Source organism: Rhinopithecus bieti, unplaced genomic scaffold (genome assembly GCF_001698545.2).
Source record: "Rhinopithecus bieti isolate Rb0 unplaced genomic scaffold, ASM169854v2 scaffold_10706, whole genome shotgun sequence".
In the NCBI taxonomy this organism is placed as follows: domain Eukaryota; kingdom Metazoa; phylum Chordata; class Mammalia; order Primates; family Cercopithecidae; genus Rhinopithecus; species Rhinopithecus bieti.
Genome location: NW_016806811.1, coordinates 1,743,038 through 1,762,729, shown reverse-complemented (window position 1 = coordinate 1,762,729; position 19,692 = coordinate 1,743,038). Strand labels below are relative to the sequence as shown.

Sequence of the window (19,692 nt, the reverse complement as noted above, 5' to 3'; positions counted from 1 at the left end):
AAAAAAAAAAAAAAAAAAAAAAAAAAAAAAAAGAGAGAGAGAGAGAAAGAGAGAGAATGGAGCCAATGAGTAAAAAACAGGACACATTTAACATCACTTTCTTTGTTTTTTGGCGGGGAGACAGAGTCTTGCTCTTTGTTGCCCAGGCTGGAGTGCAGTGGTGCAATCTCAGCTCACAGCAAACTCTGCCTCCCAGGTTCAAGCGATTCTCCTGCCTCAGCCTCCCTCGTAGCTGGGATTACGGGCATCCCCCTACCCCTGTACCCCACCCACCACATCCAGCTAATTTTTTGTATTTTTAGTAGAGATGGGGTTTCACCATGTTGGTCAGGCTGGTCTTGAACTCCTGACCTCAGGTGATCCACCCACCTTAGTCTCTCAAAGTGCTGGAATTACAGGCATGAGCCACCATGCCTGGTCAACTTCTATCAGTTTTTAAAACAGAGAATACAAAATGTGATTTCTAGACTTTAACATGAGTTGCACCAACCTAATATTTGGTGAATGAATAGATGTGTAATAGCAATAGGTGCAATCAGATTCTTTAGCACAACTTAATGATTTTCAAGTAGTTGATGCATTAACTTCAGAAACTATAACTATTCCTTAGCTTTTGAAAATAGGAGAAAAAATTATAAAGCCTAATTTATTAAAATATGGAAAATCAAAAGAGATTCCACACTGAAATTCTATATCTGAACTTATGAAAAGAACATAGTCTGTAGGGAAAACACCAACTGTTCTTTATAAAAAAAAAATTCTAAAAATTCTAGGTATGTCCAGATCTGCCCCTAACAACATCCTTTCCTCCTGAGCCCACTATACCTCCTCACACTCCAACCTCTGAGAGATCCATTTGCTCAGTCCCTCAGCTACAAGGCTTAGTGTACAAAAATATCAAGGCCAGGTGCCAAGTTAACTTCACTACTGACCAGGTTGGGCACATTGTTCAGTCCCCTGGTGTGCTTGTTATATGCGCTTGTGAACATTTGGTTAAAGTGATTTTCTTCTCTATAAAATGGGATTTTAATCAGATTCTCCCTCACTGTGGTGAAGAGGTTATAATGAGACTAAATGTGGAGAAGAACCTGTCCCAGTGCCTGGTGCACCTGGTGCACGGATTTCTGCTTCTTGACATGCCAGGCATAGGCCTGCCATGGGCTCTTTGCTTCACTGATCCTTCTGCCTGAAGTGCTTCTGCCCAACATATTTCCAAAGCTTGCTCTCTTACCTCCTCCAAGGCTTGACTCCAGTTTCCCTTTCTCTGTGAGGCCTTCCCTTGCCACCTTATCTGAAATTACAACATTCTCTCTATCCAAGAGCCTCTCCCCACTACCTATTTATTTTTCTCCTTAATTATTGTCATCCTACAACAAATGGTATATTTATTTATTGTATTTTCCTACTAGAACATAAGTCCTTCGAGAGCAGGGAGTTTTGTCCATTCTTGCCAGTTTGATCTCTTGCATTATCCCTAGTGTGGGTGCTACATAAGCGCTCCATAATATTAAGTTGGTCCAAAAGTAATCGTGGTTTTTGCCATTAAAAGTAACCATGATTACTTTTGTACCAACCTAATATTTGGTGAATGAATACATGCAAGGATACATGCAAGCTACTTATGCTAGTAATGCCCTTTCTTACTCAGTTTCAGAAACTCAGACATTGTTACCTTTTCCAATCCTATTTGTGTAATAGCTATTAATACACTTCCTACCTCTATGCTGAGTAATGAGCTTCTATTAATGAATTGTGTTCATGTAATATTTAGCAGGACTCAGTTTTCCCACAGACTCTCACCACCCCCTGGGATATGAACCTCTATCCTTGATGATGTTTGCACGAGGAAGAAGTAAATTCTCCTTCTTGTCCATATCTACACATAACAGAGTATGAGCAGGCATTTGTCCATGTGTGCACCTCAGGCAACTGAGCCAATAGTGCATTACTATAGCCTCTAGGACTGTATGTGTAGATAGGCTAGTAGATTGGGATGCCAATTTATTGAACTGAAGTAAAAACACATGCCTTGGATTCAACTGAGCTTTTGTGCATGGACAGTCAGAGTGTGAACAATGTGATGGGATGACACTGTCGGGAGTAGCAGCTGTAATGGCATCAACTGGTCACAGCCTTAAAACACAGTGAGTCGTTGAGTCTGTTGTCATATTTCTTATAAATTGTAACAACTTTTGAGACCTTTGCCAGAGCTGGGGTCAGTAATGAATTCATTTTCTGATTCACCAAAACACCCACTCCCATGAATGCAGTTCATTCCTTAAAGCATGTCCTGGCACAAAGGAACAAGACAGCATTCATGTAGAGGACACTTATTGTTATTTACATGAAAAATCTGGAAAGGCAGGAAGAAAATATTTACTCTGAGGAATATTGGTTAGTCATTTAAAAAATGTCTGAAGTACTGACAATTTGGAAAATTTACTGGTAGGTCTCCTCTCCACGAGATGGCACTCATTGTCTTCCTCCCTTTTTATTTAAAGTTTCAATGCATTCATATTTAAGAGTATGAATATACCTACATGCATATACATATTCACATGTGTGCATAGTATATCAATGTAAATGTGTATACATATCTTAGGCTTTATAATTTGCCTAGATCATTCATATTCTTTCAATCATTCAATTGCATTTTTGACAAAATTATCATTTACTTGGAGCCCTTGGGGACATTGGGACAGACAGTATGTAGGCTGCTGTGTTGGTAGGTGTAGGGGGAGAGTCGCCATCTTCATCTTCTTCACTCCCACCCCTTGCTCTGCTTTGCCAAAAGACAAAAATACAAAGTTGCCTTGGAGCCTGGGCATCTACCCACAATAGGCAAGAATAAAGCCAGTAACCACATAAACAGAGAATAAACAGGAATGTAATAGGATGAGTTATTTATAGAAAGGCTACCTATCTAGGTTGTTAAGGGACTGAATGGCCTACTTATTTGAAAAGCTGGTAACATTTTTTAAAAAACATTGAGGTTCACTCCCCTCAGGAGGAATCTTGCTCCTGTTAGCATCCAAGGCTTGAGAATAACTCTTTTCTTTTGTTAGTAAGGTCTAATTTTAATTAAAACAAGATCTCCTTTTCTTGAGGTTCTCCCACCATGAATTCCAGTCTTGTGCTCTGGTTAGAATGCTCCACCAATAACAGACTTCAGTGTGGATTTGGAGGTCAGAGACACAATTACAGTAACTGGAGAATCAATTAGGGCTTTGGATCATTATGCAGCAATTGCATTTTTATTATGTTAGCACTAAAGTGGAGGAAAGATCAGGAACTCAGACTCTATAGAAAGGTATATCAACTCATCTACAGGGGAAATGCAAGTTTCTCAGCAACAACAACATCAACACACACTAGCAGGCTGGAAATTCAACTCAAATTGACCACGTAGGCATTCAAACCAAGTGGGCACTTGGAAGATGGAGATGAAAAAGGCCCTTAGAGGACTCACTCATTCAACATGGGTTAGACAATAGCAGCCAGTGCCTCCTGCCTTTGCAGGGGTGCCTTCCTCTTGAGGCCTCTTCCTCTCCAGAAGGAAGCGCTGCACTTCCTACTTGCATGCATTAGTTTCCCTCTATGTAAATCCCCATAGCTCATATTTATAAAGTCCTTTGTTAGTTTCGAACAGGTGACGTCTAAGAATCTTCTTTGTTCTTCTCAACCACAATGGGGAGGAGGTTGACATGTTCATCCTAATTTTACAGGTAAGTTCTGAATAGGGGTTAATGATTTGTCCAAGGCCACAAACTATGTAGAATCAGTGCCTAAAACAGAGAACTGGTCCCCAGACCTGTAGCCCACACTGCCTTTTACCTGATCACACAAAAAGCGCAAGACTGATACACCATAGGAAATAAAGGCTTTGTTTTCTTCTCTAGCATATGCAGGAGTATTGTAAGTCAAAGTTCTCTTCCCAGTGGATATTTTACATGTGACACTTTCTACCCCTAAATATTGTTTGCTATAGCCTTCTTGAGGATGGAGTCATGATCTCAGAGAAAAGGCACAGCATATTCCATTTCTCCTAGTCCCCAGACTAGATTTTCATCATGGCTACTGCCGGGTTCTTTTTTAGTACTGCCCCAGGCAGATGAGAAAGAGCTTATTTTCATGACTAGCAAGGGCATCATTCAAAAGACAATTTGAACGTGGCCTTTTATGTATTGTTTTGCAAAGCTACTATTTGGATAACCTTCAGGAAAATCTTCAAAACACTGAAAATGAAAACCATTAACAATGTGGTAGACACACATATACAGAACAACTGATAATGTTGAGTGCATATGTATATTTCTGTATACGTGTATGTGTCTGTCTGTGTGTGTGTGTGTTGAGAGATTTGTTCTCTGGGAAATAGCTGATCCAGAAACTGTCATTAATTCATAGACCAAAAAGCCAGCCTCCTATTTTGCAGCCCTTTCCCCATGGACTTAAGGAGTCTGAGGATTAAAAAAAAAAAGTCTGAGGTATAAATACTATCATAAACATTCAAATTTGCTTTCTTCAAAGACTTTGTTCTGAGCTACCCACGACTGTCTGAGACATGTCAGATCTTTAAGAAGTGGCTGGCTCTACTCTGAGCAGCTTTCTGTTTCTGCTTGCTACCCAGGCAACCAAAATGTCAGTGTGCACATGTGCATGTGTGCATATAAATACATACACATCTCTCAACATCTTATTCTTCATATGCTACCTGTCTGTGTATATGTGTTTATATACATGTATGTGTATATATGTGTCACATGTACATTGAGAGATGTTTTTGCTATTTGAATTTTTGCTTATTTTATTTTGAAGACTAACCAAGGGAAAAGTGAAGACAGCAGATTGCATTAAAAAATCAGTTTCACTGACTGGCTCTCAGATACTGTGTATATGTAATTACACATATGCACATACAAACCTCTTCTATCCCCTCTAATTAATAGCTGCTTCCTCTTAGGTGTTTTAAAAGAGGCATTCTTAAAGAGGCATTCTTAGGCACATTTATCTGCGAAAATGTAGCGGATTCGTCTTCGAAGCTGTGACCCTGTTGATTCTGTCCACTGCCAAATTTCACATTATGAAAAAAACAGCTTAATATTGGAGTGATTAACTTCCATGGAGAGCTGACAGAATGGAGTTCTTCAAAATCTAAACTCTGCCAATTTTGATGTCCCTAATTTATTCCAGCAACCATTTAAGTCTAAATGCCTCCATTTTAATCACATTAACAGTATATTACAAAGAGACTGAACACCCAGAGGATTCCAGTTGCAAAATGAATTTGGCTCTTCCTTGTCCTCTTTATGTTTGGAATGATCAAATAGTTGCTGGCGAAAATGTTCACCTAGAGCCAGCCCTCTGGTAATTTCCCACTGACTCCCTCTGCTTCCTTAGCCAGAGGCCTGAAACTTGGCACTTGCCCAGACATCACAGAGGAAATAAACATACCTATTATCCAAGCAGCCACAAAGGTGCCTATCTGATCATTGCTAGCATTAGGTTTACCTGGACAGTTGCATTTGACTGGGGCTAAAGAGAAGTAGCTTTGTGAAACTAATCCACATCAATTCCTATCAACCTGGAGGCCTGAATGGCACCATGATCTAACCAGGGAGACTGCAGCAATGGCCCTGGGGAAACTGAGTGTTCCTGGTACCCCTTTTGGGTCTCACCAGTTGAAGTATCAGGCCTTCAATGGGGCCAGTGCAGAGATTTGTTTATACCAAGCCTTCCACTGCCAGTTTGCCCATTCCTCTGGTAGTGTACTCACATAAAGCTGCAGGAAAGCTGAATATTTAATGTAGGTATTTTATTTGAAACCAAGTGCTCCTGTTCTCCAGGGTCTACTTTCTGCCACCAGCCTACATCCTAGGAAATAGAATAAACATTTTTCTGCCCTGCACAAGCCAAGCTATTTTCATATTTAGTTTCTGAACAGCCATCAACTGCGTATGTGCGCAGACTCTGAAAACTCAAATACCTCCTTACTGTTTTGACAATGTTGCATGGTGGCTATAAGCTAGGGTGTTCCTGTCAGAGAGACTGTGCTAACCTCTCAGCTCTGTCACTCATGGTATAACTTGCAGCAAGTCATTTCTGCTCTCTGAGATTGTTTTCTCAACTATTAATATGGGCAAAAGAATTGTATCTACTTCACACAGAGCTGCTTTGAGAAACAAGTGAGACAATGCACAAAATTAAGAATCTGGCCTGTAGTAACTGCTAAATTATGGACTTCATATATGTGTATTTTATATATGTGTTTAACCAGTATTATTGATACATGAATATTACAAATATTTTCCACTTTTTAATTGCTTGAATTCAACACTACTACTCAGATACAACACAGAAAAAGAGATGAGGAGGTTACAAGTTATTCTGAGCTTGAGACAGGACTTTTTTAGAGGTTTTTGTTATTACCATTGAGCTCTTTTGGATTAGAAGATGCTAGCTTCCAGAATTTCTATTACACTATGGGCTCAGGGACTGCAATATGCTGGAAGAAAAGCTGGGGATTGTCTTAAAGTTGCATTTGCATACTAAGCCCACTCATTTTCCTTAGATTATGTGATCATTTAAGGTAGCTTGGTGATGACAGGCACTGATGGAGAAACAAGGATGCCATCTCTTGGTATCTTCACATTTACATCCTTCCTATTCTACCCCTGGGTGTTCCATGTCATCCTTATTCTGGCAATTTCATCTCCTCTGGCCATGAACAATTAAGGATCTTTTTAAAAACTTATTTTACAAAGTCCCATATTTCCACTTAAAAATCTTTGAAATAAAGACATTATGAAGACAGAATTAAACACTTAAACACAGGTTATTTTTCTCCTCTTTGTTAACCCAAGGCAGCATCTTCTAAAGCCAGGGTTCTGTTGATAACTTTGGTTGGTTTCATGACAACTTCTATAGCTAGAATCCCATGTTGAAAGATTAACTGAATGAGACAAATATGAGGTAATTGTCCTCAATCAGACAATAAAAGTGATGGGAAAACAATGTGTTTTTTAAAGTTTAATTTTTATTTATCAACACATACTTCTTTTTTTTTCTTTTGAGACAGAGTCTTGCTCTGTCACCCAGGCTGGAGTGCAATGGCACAATCTCGGCTCACTGCAACTTTCCACCTCCCGGGTTCAAATGATTCTCCTGCCTCAGCCTCCCAAGTAGCTGGGACTACAGGCGTGTGCCACCATGCCCAGCTAATTTTTTGTATTTTCAGTAGAGATGAGGTTTCATCATGTTAGCCAGGATGGTCTCAATCTCCTGACCTCGTGATCTGCCCACCTCAGCCTCCCAAAGTGCTGGGATTACCGGAGTGAGCCACCAATGCCTGGCCAATCAACACATACTTTTGAGTGATACAGAGGTGACTTTGGCATTGTGAAAGGTGAAATAGAACATTTTCGGTACTTTAAAGTAGAGGAAGTATTCACATTTCTATTCTAGCAGAAAATCTACTTTCCCTGTAGAAACCAGTAATATTCCCTAATATAGTTGTTCTCATAAGGACTAATGTTCTCGTTCAATGACTGGAGCTAGAATGGGTTCTTTTCACCCCTAGACAATTGGACCTCCACAGAGAGACTCAGACTCAAAGAGAATGGATGAAACATAAGCAAATATTATAGCCAACCCTCAGCCTCCTGAAAGGGAAGAATCCTTAACCAAAGAAGAGAGTGAAGTGTTCGAGTCTCTCACCTCTCCAAGGAAGATTCTGAGGTTTACATATGAGAAGGGAAAGTAGAATTTTGGGGATACTCATGAGTTTTTGAGAAAGCAAAGTCCATTTTTATCTGTCTGGAGAAGGGACAACACTTTTGTCAGAATTCAGTAGTGCTAAGAGCTGTAGCCAGTCATTGGATGTGAATCCTGTTGCCTTCAGCTGCACTGGAATTACAGACACTGGACTTCCTTTCTTTTGGGACCAAAGAGGTATATCCTGAGTGTATTAGGTGTAACCAGGCAATCAGAGAACAATCTCTCAGTCATTTGAAGGGTAACCAGATATCTGGGTCAGGTTGCGAAAAACATCAATAGTGTTAGGGTATTTCACTGCTGCGGCTCCCTGGGGAAAATATTACTCAATGTTCATCTTTGAAGTATAGCTAAAAGCCAATCATACTTACATCACAAATAGAGCGTTGCCTGTATATTATTTGTAAATGCAACGTCAGTCAGCTATGTACCTAAGGCCTATGGGAAATAGTCTGATAACGAAAGAAAAAAAACTCAGGTAGTATTTTCTTGGAGGCTCTTAGGGCCCCCAGGAACTGGAAGCCTAATACATAAGGGAAAATAAAATGTGCCATATGAATAGTATAAAACTACAAACCTCTTTATCAAATTTGAGATTCTGAGCACTAACTTTATGATTTTTTATAGCAATCTCTTTTAGGAAGCTGAGGATATTTGGAGGATTCTGTTTCCTGCAGAGTAGTTCAATTATACACAAGTAATTTCAATCTATGCACAAGAGGACATGAGTAGTAACTGGTTACCATTTGATGTTAGGATACATAGTTCAGCTCCCTCGTGACAATCTATAATAAAAATGTAGTAACACCAAGAACAAATAGAGAGAAGGGACTTTTCTCATTTACCCTTTATGACACCATTTCTGTCAAGATGGCTTCTTCATGGACATGTGCACGCTGAACTTCTAGTGTTTATTTCCTTACCAACGTTCTACATCCAGACCTGGCTATAGGTTGCTCCTCTCAATTTTTACTTCCATCTTCTTGGCACCAACTCTCTGAGACATTGACTGATCGCTTGCTGTCCTGTCATTGTCTCCGGCTTACAAAGCCTGAGTCATTTATGTGCACTTAGAGATATCTTTGGATGCAGACTTGCTAAATCACAAGGCAGTCTGATGATGAAGTACCTTACCCATTTACACTTGTATAGAGGAATATCATCCAATTATCTGCAGTGTACTTCTGAAGTACAGCAAGTTGGAGACTGGTTCCTATGTCGGCCTTTGAGTGCAATTCTCCTTTTACTCTTGTTCATTCTGGCAGCAAGTGTGTTTGACATTAAGTGCACTGCATGCAGTGTCTTTGTGCATGGTGTCTCCAAGTATTTGGAAGAATCTCAAAGTCAATGCTAGAAAAATAAATGTTTGAACCAAGTTTGAACAGAACAAATCGAAAAGTCAGTTACTTAGAGGAAAGGATGCCCACTTATAATCTGCACATTATGTACCATTGTATTTTAGAAATTTGTAGCAGACAGCACTGTGAGGAAGAAAGATCACAGTCCTCAGAGTCAGTAGACATCAGTTTTAATTCTGCCTCTGCATAGTTAATGTGTGACCTCGAACAAGCAGCAGCCACTCTGACCATAGTTCTTCCGACTGTAAAATCAAAGGTGGGCCTCGATGATTTCTTTAGTGTCTCATATAGTCACTAGATTGTCCTGAGGGAGCTAAACTATGCATCCTACCATCAAATGGTAACCAGTTACTACTCATGCCCTCCTGTGCATAGTCTGAAATTACTTGTGCTTCATTAAGTTACTCCGCAGGAAACAGAGCTCTAAAGCTCTACATTCTGAAGATATTGTTAAACATTTTCCTTTCATGGAATAACCAGAGATAGAAATTCAAAAGATGGGCTTTCCAAGTCATGGTGATATTTTGTGTCATATCACGGTGTGATCTGGTGAAAGAAGTGGTTGGCTGTCGGTTCACCTCTCTGGACATGCTTGGGCAACACACACAACTGTTGGAGGCACAAGTGAGTAGATTCTGAAGCCATCCAATAGAAGCGAGTTGTTAAGTGGTTATTTCTCAGGCTCGTTTCAATCTACTAAATGCCCATCAAACCACTATAATAAAGGATTTCAGTATGAACTTGGAGATAAATGTGTGCCAGGTCCATGGTCCAAGTAAAGCATTTAAGTGGCCAAGTGTGATGGCCGATACAGAATCAAGAATATCAAGTCAGCAATGCCTGTCTGCTGGGAGAGAAACTAAATAGTTACAGTGGTCTGAGGAGCAAACATAAATAAATGCACCTACTCTAAAGACCTTGGCACAGGCAGTACAATAATGAGTTGTTTTGACAAGTCTAAAAAATGTTTCTGTCTCTACTCTTTCCTACGATTTGGCAACTATTTTACCTTGTATCGATTTGTTCCTCATTTCCCTTCCAACAAAATTTACCCTCTTACTCTCAATATGATGTTCTTTCCACGAAGACTATTTCTAGCACCTATACTTTCTTCCTAATTGAGTTACTGCATTTTCTTTCCTGCTCTCTACTATTCCTCCCTCCACTGAAAAGCCAAAACAAAAGGGAAAAATATCACTAGCTCCTAATAAAATACTGTATATTCTCCTATTATGCAAGGAGTGAAGGCAAAATGGGTATGGAGTTCTGTGTGGACAGCTGCTTCCCTGTACAAGATGAATACTACCAGAGCTCCTTGAAACTTTAAGTCTTTGTCTCAAAGACTTTGTCTCCAAGCCTGTCTTGTAGCTGGAGTGTTTGTTAATAACTGCTCCTCCTGCATCTCCATGTCACTGTGTGTCCACACACCTCTGCCTACCGCTTCCCATCCCTGACTCTAGACACCTGTTTAGCTAGAGGAGACAAGATGCACTTCCAAAGGAAGATGTTGAATACAGGCAACAGAATGGTAAGAAAAAAGGCCCATATCATTATTGCTGTTTCATTCTTAGCACACACTTTCATTTCTAATGTTTAAATTATATGCAGTGTTTCCTGATTAGGGGTTCTGCTCCTTTTCAAGGATTCTCAGGGATCCTTTTTTTCCAAGTTGATTCTCAGGGATAGAGCATGTTACCTTCACCACAGTAAGTTCCTCACAGGTGTAGAGTCCTATTTGACTAAAAACATGTGTCTTCTCAGACAAAATGTGTGCCCTCCCTGCAGCTTGCACAGCAGGGTACCATGTCCCTCTCTGATTCTCCCTCTCCCCTGGAGGGTCATCTTTCTTATGTGGAAATTGTGATTTTTGAGAAGTTGAAGCTGAGTTGAACTATTCTCCCCTGATTCTTATCAAGGCTTAAACTATATTAAAGGAGCTACCATTTTAAAGATCTACTTATTACATTTCTTTTAGTATCATAATTTTAACACTTGTCATGTGTCCTAATCCAAATCCCATGTTTTTACAAATAATATAAGTAAGGCCTAAAGGTATAGTGACTTACCCAAGTTTACAGAGTTAATTTGTGGAGGACAGTGGAGAGTAGCCAAGGTTCTGATTTTCTGATTTTACATTCACCATTACACAAATTTTACATTCACCACCACACAAATGGAAGAATTTTGTTATACTTCCAATAGATATATATGTGAAGATCACACATACCCATTGAATATGTTTCAGTCAATCTTGATGCTGGGAATTCTTTCATATTTGGACCAGGATGGGACTTCCATCAGAGCAGAGTAGTCTGTCAAGCCAGGAGGATCTCTTTATCCTCTAGACAGAAAAGACAGCTGACCTCAGCCCAGCATTCTACTTCATAAAAGGTGTTCACAGTCATGATGTCATTCTATCCTCACTAACCATAAGAGGTTGATAATATTGATAGTTTTACCTTATACACAAGGACCCCAAGCTTCCTCAGTAGAAATCTAGCCATTAGTTCACATCACATGACTTCACATCCAGATAGACCTTGTTCTAGCTTGGAATCCATCTGAAGTGCATTCTAAACTAGGGGAAGTGTCCATACTTTCTTAGCTGGAGTACCCTGAGGGAGAAGAGCTCTAAAGGATGAGAAGAGCAAGGACACAATCTGACCTCACGTTGCTGCCCCACCCGGCACACCCAGCCACACATATGTGCTCCCAAGTAAGTTTCGATAACAGGGTGCCTTCATAGTTAGTCCCCAAATCCTTAACATTTATGATGATGAATTCTGCATAGGGGTAGCCCATTTCTGAAATTTCAATTTGGACTCGAGTAAAAACAGATTCCCTATTAAATTATTTTTGACCAAAACATCTCATAATCAAACAAGCATATAAACAAATATTTCTTATTTTCTCTTGATGAATCATTTAAAGAATGCACATAAATCACGGCAATGTTTTTCCTTTGGATGACTTTTATTTATAGTTTTCTGTCTTTAAGAAAATTTTCAATAATTTATAATCACATTTTATAAAGTTGCCTTGCTGCTAAGAGCCAAGATAAAGATACATATGATTTAGCTTCCTAATGTTTTATTTATCTCTTCGCCCATAAGAGGTCTGGTTTCCCAAGAGAGCTGTGCTCTGTATCAGAAGATATTTTAATAATTTCATTGATGTATACAAAATATATTTCTTTTTTCTGAAATGAAAAAGGAAAATAGCAAAGGCAGTTTTCATTATACAGATTCATAGTGGTGTACTTCAGTGGTCTGTGCTCATCCTTAGAGGAGTCCTGTCGTATGGCCGCCAGATTTGAATACAAATGTAAACTCCTATTGCTCCACAGAACCCCATGCAGAAATAAGCTTACACCCAATGCATGGAGAAAATAGTGTATTATTCAAAGAGCATTCTGACTTTGCGTAGAGCCATTAAAATTAATCCCATCAGCATTAACTCATGGGCACTAGAGAAATCACCTGGGAGAGCCATGGAATGATGGCAACCCACACAGATTAGGAAGAGAAGATGACACAGGCAGAACAGAGAAGGAAGTGTGGTCTGGCCCAAGCATTGCCCATGTCCCTTCCTGGCTGCCCTTCTTGTGAACACCTGGGGGTTCTGCATCTACACATTCTTGGTACCCAATCCTAAACACCACCCTGTCTTTGTTCCAGCCCTCCCTGTCTCTTGGAAGTGCTGCTTCTGAAGGCAACTGCTCTAAACCTTCTGCTTCTTTAGAATGCAGTCTGATAAAACAAAGCTTTCTGCAGGGTTCATAACTGATAAGAGGGTCAAATGATCACTTGCCCCTGATCACAGACTTCCTGCGAAATGCAACACTGTAGCCCAAAGTCTTCACCCAAAGTCACAATAACTAGGAGAGAGTTTCTGACTGATAAACTTGTTCATTGTGGGAGAGTGTGAAAGCCCTGAAAAGCCAGGAGATCTGGGTTAAAGTCCTGCCTCTACCGTCAAGTAACTCCCCTCACTCTGGGTAAGTCACTTGACCTGCCCATGCCTTAGTTTTCTCATCTGATAAATGAAGATTTAAAGGGTGTTTTCTGAGAACTCAGTAAGATAATGAAAAGGTATATGCAAAGCAACATGGTGCTTTAAAAATGTAGCTATGACTTCACTTAGACATTTTGTGGAACAAACACACAGAGAAATGCTGTAACACAAGGATGTAGGGAAGACAAAAAGACAGACTTCATTTATTAATCATTTCCTGAGTGTTTATTGCAAGGTGGGCATTGTCTTATGCACAGGACGTGTAGGAGAGAACAAGACAGATTGTCAATTATCTACATTACTGCTAGCACTACAGGAGCTTAAAATTATCTTTCATCTCATGTATATCTATTGTGCATGGCATAAATCAGCCATACTAGTATGTGCATACTAGTATTGCTTTCAAACACCAATGATAGAAAATGTCCAAAGCAAATCAGAGTAAATTAATTTTTTTGCATTAATTTCTGTTTCTTTCAAATACAAAGATTCATATATAACTACTATCAAAGGTATTTTTTGCCTTTACAGTTGGTCAACATTTGTTAAAGAAGTCAGGAAAATGCAGACATGCAGGAATTAGGACATCCTTGCATCATGGGTCTGTCGGCCTTTTCCTTAGCCAGAGGTGGATGATCTGCACTTGAGGAGGAGGCAAGGGGCAGTCAGGCAGCCTGGAGTTTTCCTGCCCACTCTGCTGGCTCGGTTGGCTCCCCAGCCTACTTCAGCCCCAGCCTTGCAAATTCCAAACTGCTGATTCATGCTCATGATGTGAGCCTAATGACCGTGAACAAGCTCCTGTTTTTCTTCTTCAGGCACATTTTCTTGGTAACCAGGCAGATGATATGCTAATGCAAGTTGGCAGACTTGATCTCAAACTACAAAAATACGCTCTGCCACGTGGAAGGGACAAAGGAGGAAAGAGACTTCAAGGCGACCCTTTTGACTCGGGTTTCCATTTTTGTCGAGAAGGCACCCAGCAAGTGCTCGACAAGGAGATTTGGTATTCAGAGGAGACCCACAGTGACCACCAGGATTTTAAACCACATGAGCAGTAATTCTTCTCATTTAAAATCAATGTCCTCCAAGCTTTTTTAGTAACACACTTTATGAGACTCCACTAGTTTCTTGTGCTATGTCAGACAGCTCTGGGTAAGCAGGAGATGCTGAATCCAGTGAGGCAGAAAAGTCAGAATTTGCTTTTTCTCAAAATCCATCTTGGCCCCAACTTGGCTGCATCTTGCTTCTGAGTCATATAACAAGGGTTTGATGGAGGTCATCGCAGTGCCCTAGACTACTTTGGAGTTTTAATGTATTGCTGTTGAAGTAATTTTTAATCTCCTCTTGTCAGCTAGCTAGATGATACAATCATATTACCCTGTATTGCCTCACGAGTGATTAAAGAACAAGAGCACAGCAAGTCCTGCTTCCCGGCCCTCTCATAGGAAAGCACAGAGGCTTCTGCAGGAAGAACAAGCCTTCTGCAACATATAGATATTCCCAGAAAGACAACTCACAAAGCAGTTTTTTAGTGCCTGTGTTTTCATGGCACTGCTGAGAGGAATGCCAGGGCCATTGGCTCCTGTTTTATTAAGGTTCTTGTCTATCTGACTCAGACTCACAAATTTTCTGGCCACAGACTTGGAATTTACTGTAAAGTGAGTCATCTGGTATGAACCAATGAAAATTCTCCAGACAAATTCAGTTCAGATTCTGAGTTGTTCTTTTATTCTAAGATGGTCTTTTCTTTATTATCTGGGAACTCATCAGTTAGGTGAGTCTGAGTGAGTCTCTGTTAAGAGGCTAAAATTAATAAATCCGTCTTGGTAATTTCTTGCCAAAAGCCATAACCTTTGGTTGATAAAAAGGAAGATGTTTTGTTTCAATTGGAAAGGTCACAGTCGGTCTGCTAAGCTGATTTTGAAAACGATATGCTGATAAGCATAGGAAAGGGTAAAGAAATTCCTTACAAAGCAAAATGAAAATGAGAGTTTCTTTTTTCGTCACACCAGAGTAAGATTCAAATTAATGTCCTGACAGAGAGGTCACTTTGAGATACACAGAATAGGTTTTTATAATCTGCTTACAACTAGTTACTTCCTTGATCCCTTCAGCACCTAGAACCATCTTGAGACAGTGTTTACCACTTTATAATAAAAATACTAGGAATAAACATTTTATTTTATTTTCAGTACTCGGAAAAGTCAAATTTTATTTGAGCCCAAACAACTAAATTTCGACTCTATCTTTTGAAGTGCTCCAGAGCCAAGACTCTAAGCCATAGAGCCTTATTGCTACAATTATGGTCATCAGATTACCTGTGGAGCTCTGTTGAATGATGGAGCCAGGAGGGAGCAGCCACTGCAATCTCTTTATCTCCGTAGAGCTGTCGCTAAGCAGTACTACAGGCAGTGTCTAAAGGCCCATCTGCAAGCCTGGAGTGTTCCAAACACCATCTATGAGAAGTCTCCAGAGCTGTGGCATCCCAGTGAGAATGGCTCTTGCATTCAGTCTCCAGCGAAAGTGTCCAGGCAGGAAGTTGAAATGGAGGACGTTATGTTAGAATGACTATCCAAATTACACAGATGAGAAAAGTGAGTCATAGAGCAAGTCAAACTCCTCCACCTCCCAACAACCAAGGAATAAACTAGAACCCATTTTTCTCTGCCTTTGTGTGTTAAGTTAGACATCCATTGTATTATGCCACTTCTTTTGAGGAAGGGAAGAATAGAAAATTGGATGACCCAGCATAACAGATGAATTCTGAGAATGAAGAAAGCAACAGGAACAAATTTCCATTGTCCTGTTATTTGAAGATGGAAAAGTAGATGTGGGTTCCAATGAAAACCAAGAAGCAGTTCCACTGAAAACTAGTATTTGACTCAAAGTAACCATTTTGAACAAAATTCTGAAAAGTCGACCTTAACATATATTTCCTTTTAGTAAATGACTGAGATAGCAAAGGAATGAAATTATCTGTTCTTCCCCAACAATAAACAGAAAGGGCTAATTCAGTCCATTGCAAGTATTTACCCCCACCTCAAGTGGGTGAGCAGCAATCAATGATTAGCACCAAAATGGTCAGAAGAGCAGCATGTTTCTCACATGCAAAAACAACAACAACAACAACAACAACAAAAAAAAAGCCAAGAAAATTATCATGGATTGAGAGCATTTTCAGAATATGTGAAAAGAAAAAGATAATAAAGGTGAAAATTAGAAAAATGTGGAAGAGATGGCAGTAAGAGAGCACAGGATAGGCCCCTAGCTCTGTCCTGGAAGCACTGACCTCTCTGACCTTGCCCTCCACAATGTTCACCTGTGACCATCTGTGTCCACCTTCAGTGAATGTGTTGTTCCCAAAAGACTCTCATTCCTGTCAGAGTACCACACAAGAGCTGTGGTCCTGCTCTGTTCAGGAACCCACAGTCCCAGTCTAGATTTCAAAAGGAAAACCAACTGCAAAAATGTAACAAATAAAACAGCCTGCTCAATAAGAGTTACTCAAGTTTAACTGTGGATGACTGACCAAGATGAGGAAAAGAGCAAGTATTTTATTGAACATTTTATTGAGCAAGTACTGTCTACCAGATATAATATCAGGAACTCTTTATCTGTTTTCTCACTGAATGTCCTTAAGAATTATATGAGATGTGGAACTATTCCCATTGTTCTAGATATCGAGAACCAAGGAAGTTCTGTTACTTCCTCAAGATTGGGATTCAGTTCCAGGTAGGCTTTAATCCTGTATGTTATTTACATCATTTCCAACTAATAAAGATGCAAGTATAATTTATGCACATCCGTATTTCAGGTGGATGTCAATTAACTAACATCTTTATTTGTTATAAAATTATAACAGGTTATCACAAACAAAATTTTCCATTAGTGTATCTATACTTTTGAGTACAGTGAAATATAGACAAGAAACTCTCAATGGGAGGAGTCAGGGAAGAGAAGCACATCAGGATTACCTAAGCAACCTGTTCAAGCACATCTCCCATTCCCCTCCTCTCCCCAATCCCCTTCCCATGTGTTAGTCAACGTTATCAGCAGAATGTGTCTGACTCATAAAAATACTGGGTTGGGGAACAACGACAACAACAATGTTGTGACCTCGTTTTGTGTATTTTCACACCAATGAATGTTTCTGTTTCTTTCTTTTTTTTTTTTCCCCCAAAGAAATGTTTCTTTTTTTTTTTTTTTTTTTTTTTTTTTGAGATGGAGTCTTGCTCTGCTGCCCAGGCTGGAGTGCAGTGGCACAATCTCGGCTCACTGCAACCTCCACGTCCCAGGTTCAAGCAATTCTCTTGCCTCAGTCACCCGAGTAACTGGGATTACAGGTGTGCACCACCACACCTGGCTTTTTTTTTTTTTTTTTTTTTTTTTTTTTTTTTTTTTTTTTTTTTTTTTTTTTTTGGCTTATTATCCTATTTTAAGTAAAGGAATTTCTAGATAATTTTTCTCACATTATTTAGGTTGTCATGTTTTGATAGTTCATTTTCAACTTCTGCCTCCCACAATTTTACATGTAACCAATATTCTTACAAAAATATGAATGATTGACATTTTCCATTTATTTAACTGACTTACTCTGTACATATGCATACACACAGTTTCATTAATGTACTGACTTCTGATCAGATTTAAACTATAGTAAATTTCTTCATCAGAAAAGAAAAACCTCTAAGAATATTATAGGAAGTGATTTCAATGGATCAGGATGCTTTATCATCTATTCATCAATGCTGTCAACATCCAGGCACTGCTGAGTGCCTACAATATTCCAAGCAGTTGCATTTTACCAGATAAGGTAGAATCTACCCTCTTGTTGAGTTAGCCATTTACCTATGTTGGAGAAACATCCTTCAGAATAAGGATGCCCTGAACTCTTCTGTGGGCATTCAAAAATAACCAGAGTCATTGTTAATTTGCCCTTGAATGACTCTATGTTGGAGATAAAGCACTCATGCCTTTCAGGTGACACTTTCTAGATGTCAGCAATTAGTTATAATTATGAATAATTTTGGTTACTATAACTTATCATATTATGTAGGTGGAAATTTAGGCTTTGAAGAAAAATTGATTGGTTAAGACCTAGAAAACATAAACATACTGAATGGGCCCTGTACACTCTAAATACCTTCATACTATTTGAAGGAATTCATAGTAAAACTTAAATCTTTAAGTGAATCTGTACTAGTAGCCACTACTAGATTACTGTACCACCCAGGGCACCAGAAAAAATGGAAGGCATGTGAGACTGAGAACCTAAGGCCTGCATCCAAATCTCAGTTTGCAAGTTTTGGAACCGCAGAAAAATCATCTGATGTCTCTGACTTCCAGTTACTTCATCTGTAGAGCAGAGAAAATAATGGCTCTGCCCATCATCTCACTAGAATATTATCAAACGATCTAAGGTTTGTAAAAATGTTCCAGTAATTATGAAATATTTTAATATAAATCAGTTTTTAAAAACTGTTTCAGAAACTGTAAAATACTATATTAATAAAAGCATTAGTTTTGCTAGACCTCAGAATTTTATCTTTGATTTTATAATCATGCTGAAGTGTATTTAATATAATTATTTATTATAAATACTTGCTTATGGAATTTGACCATATCTCTTGGCTCGGTTGCTTCTCTGAACCTGTTACTTCATCCCTAAAGCCTATATAACAATATCTACCTTTATTAAAGGCAATAATATATGCAAAGCACTTAATCCAGTTGCTTACTAGATTCGATTAATACGAATTATTTCTGTTACAAAGTTATAGAATTTGTTCTCCCCACTAACTATAGTTACAAACGTTTACATGTCTCCAGGACTGTACTAAATTCTGCTAGTTTTGTAGTCTCCTCTTCATTTTTCTTCTTTTCTCATTTCCTCCCAATAGCAAAGGATTTACAATGACCATAATTATCATGATAAATCACTGGATGTATGATTAACAAGGTAGTGTGACAGTTATTCTTTATGTTGGAGGCTCTGTCCCACTGAGACATCTGAACAGTGAATCTGCTTTAAAAGATGAAGCCAGGGAGGGTCATGTGTGGTCAGACACAAGTTCTTGTCAAGTTGATTCTTGTCAAAGTTATAGACTCACTTTCATATTTTCTTATTTTGTAATTTTTCTTAAAGTGAGTGTTTTGAAAATATTATCCCACCTGCAGGAACATGGTGATTGGTAACATGAAGGCCTGTCTGAGAAACAAAACACTGCTGCGAAAAATCTGATTTAACATCATGAATTTTGTTCATTTTTAGCATAGAATTTCATTGTTCATCCAGGGGTAACCTAACCTGTCATACAAAGTTGTCTTTTTGTTCATTTCAGGAAGTGCCCTGCTGTTACTGCGTGTGTGCCTTTGAAAAAAAATCAGCAGTTTAGAAGGAAGGGGCCCGATACTCTGTTCTCTTTTCCTGCCTTCTGCCCAAGTTCACTAGATTTGCCCTAAAATTTTCTCTCACAATTTTACCAATTTCATCCTGCAGACGGTATTAATGAGTGTCATATCTTAGCAACAATCATTTCATATTAAA

The 19,692-nt window shown here is 39.1% G+C and overlaps 1 long non-coding RNA gene across 1 annotated transcript in view; it reads right to left on the bottom strand.

The window, feature by feature from the left end:
* Positions 1–19,692, bottom strand: part of LOC108533194 (uncharacterized) — a 320,686-nt gene that overhangs the window by 63,873 nt on the left and 237,121 nt on the right. Inside the window, exons 6-7 of the long non-coding RNA XR_001886679.1 lie at positions 15,464–15,713; positions 11,359–11,472 (exon numbers count right to left, since the gene is read on the bottom strand). This is a non-coding gene — a long non-coding RNA (uncharacterized LOC108533194). The remainder of the gene's footprint in view (positions 1–11,358; positions 11,473–15,463; positions 15,714–19,692) is intronic.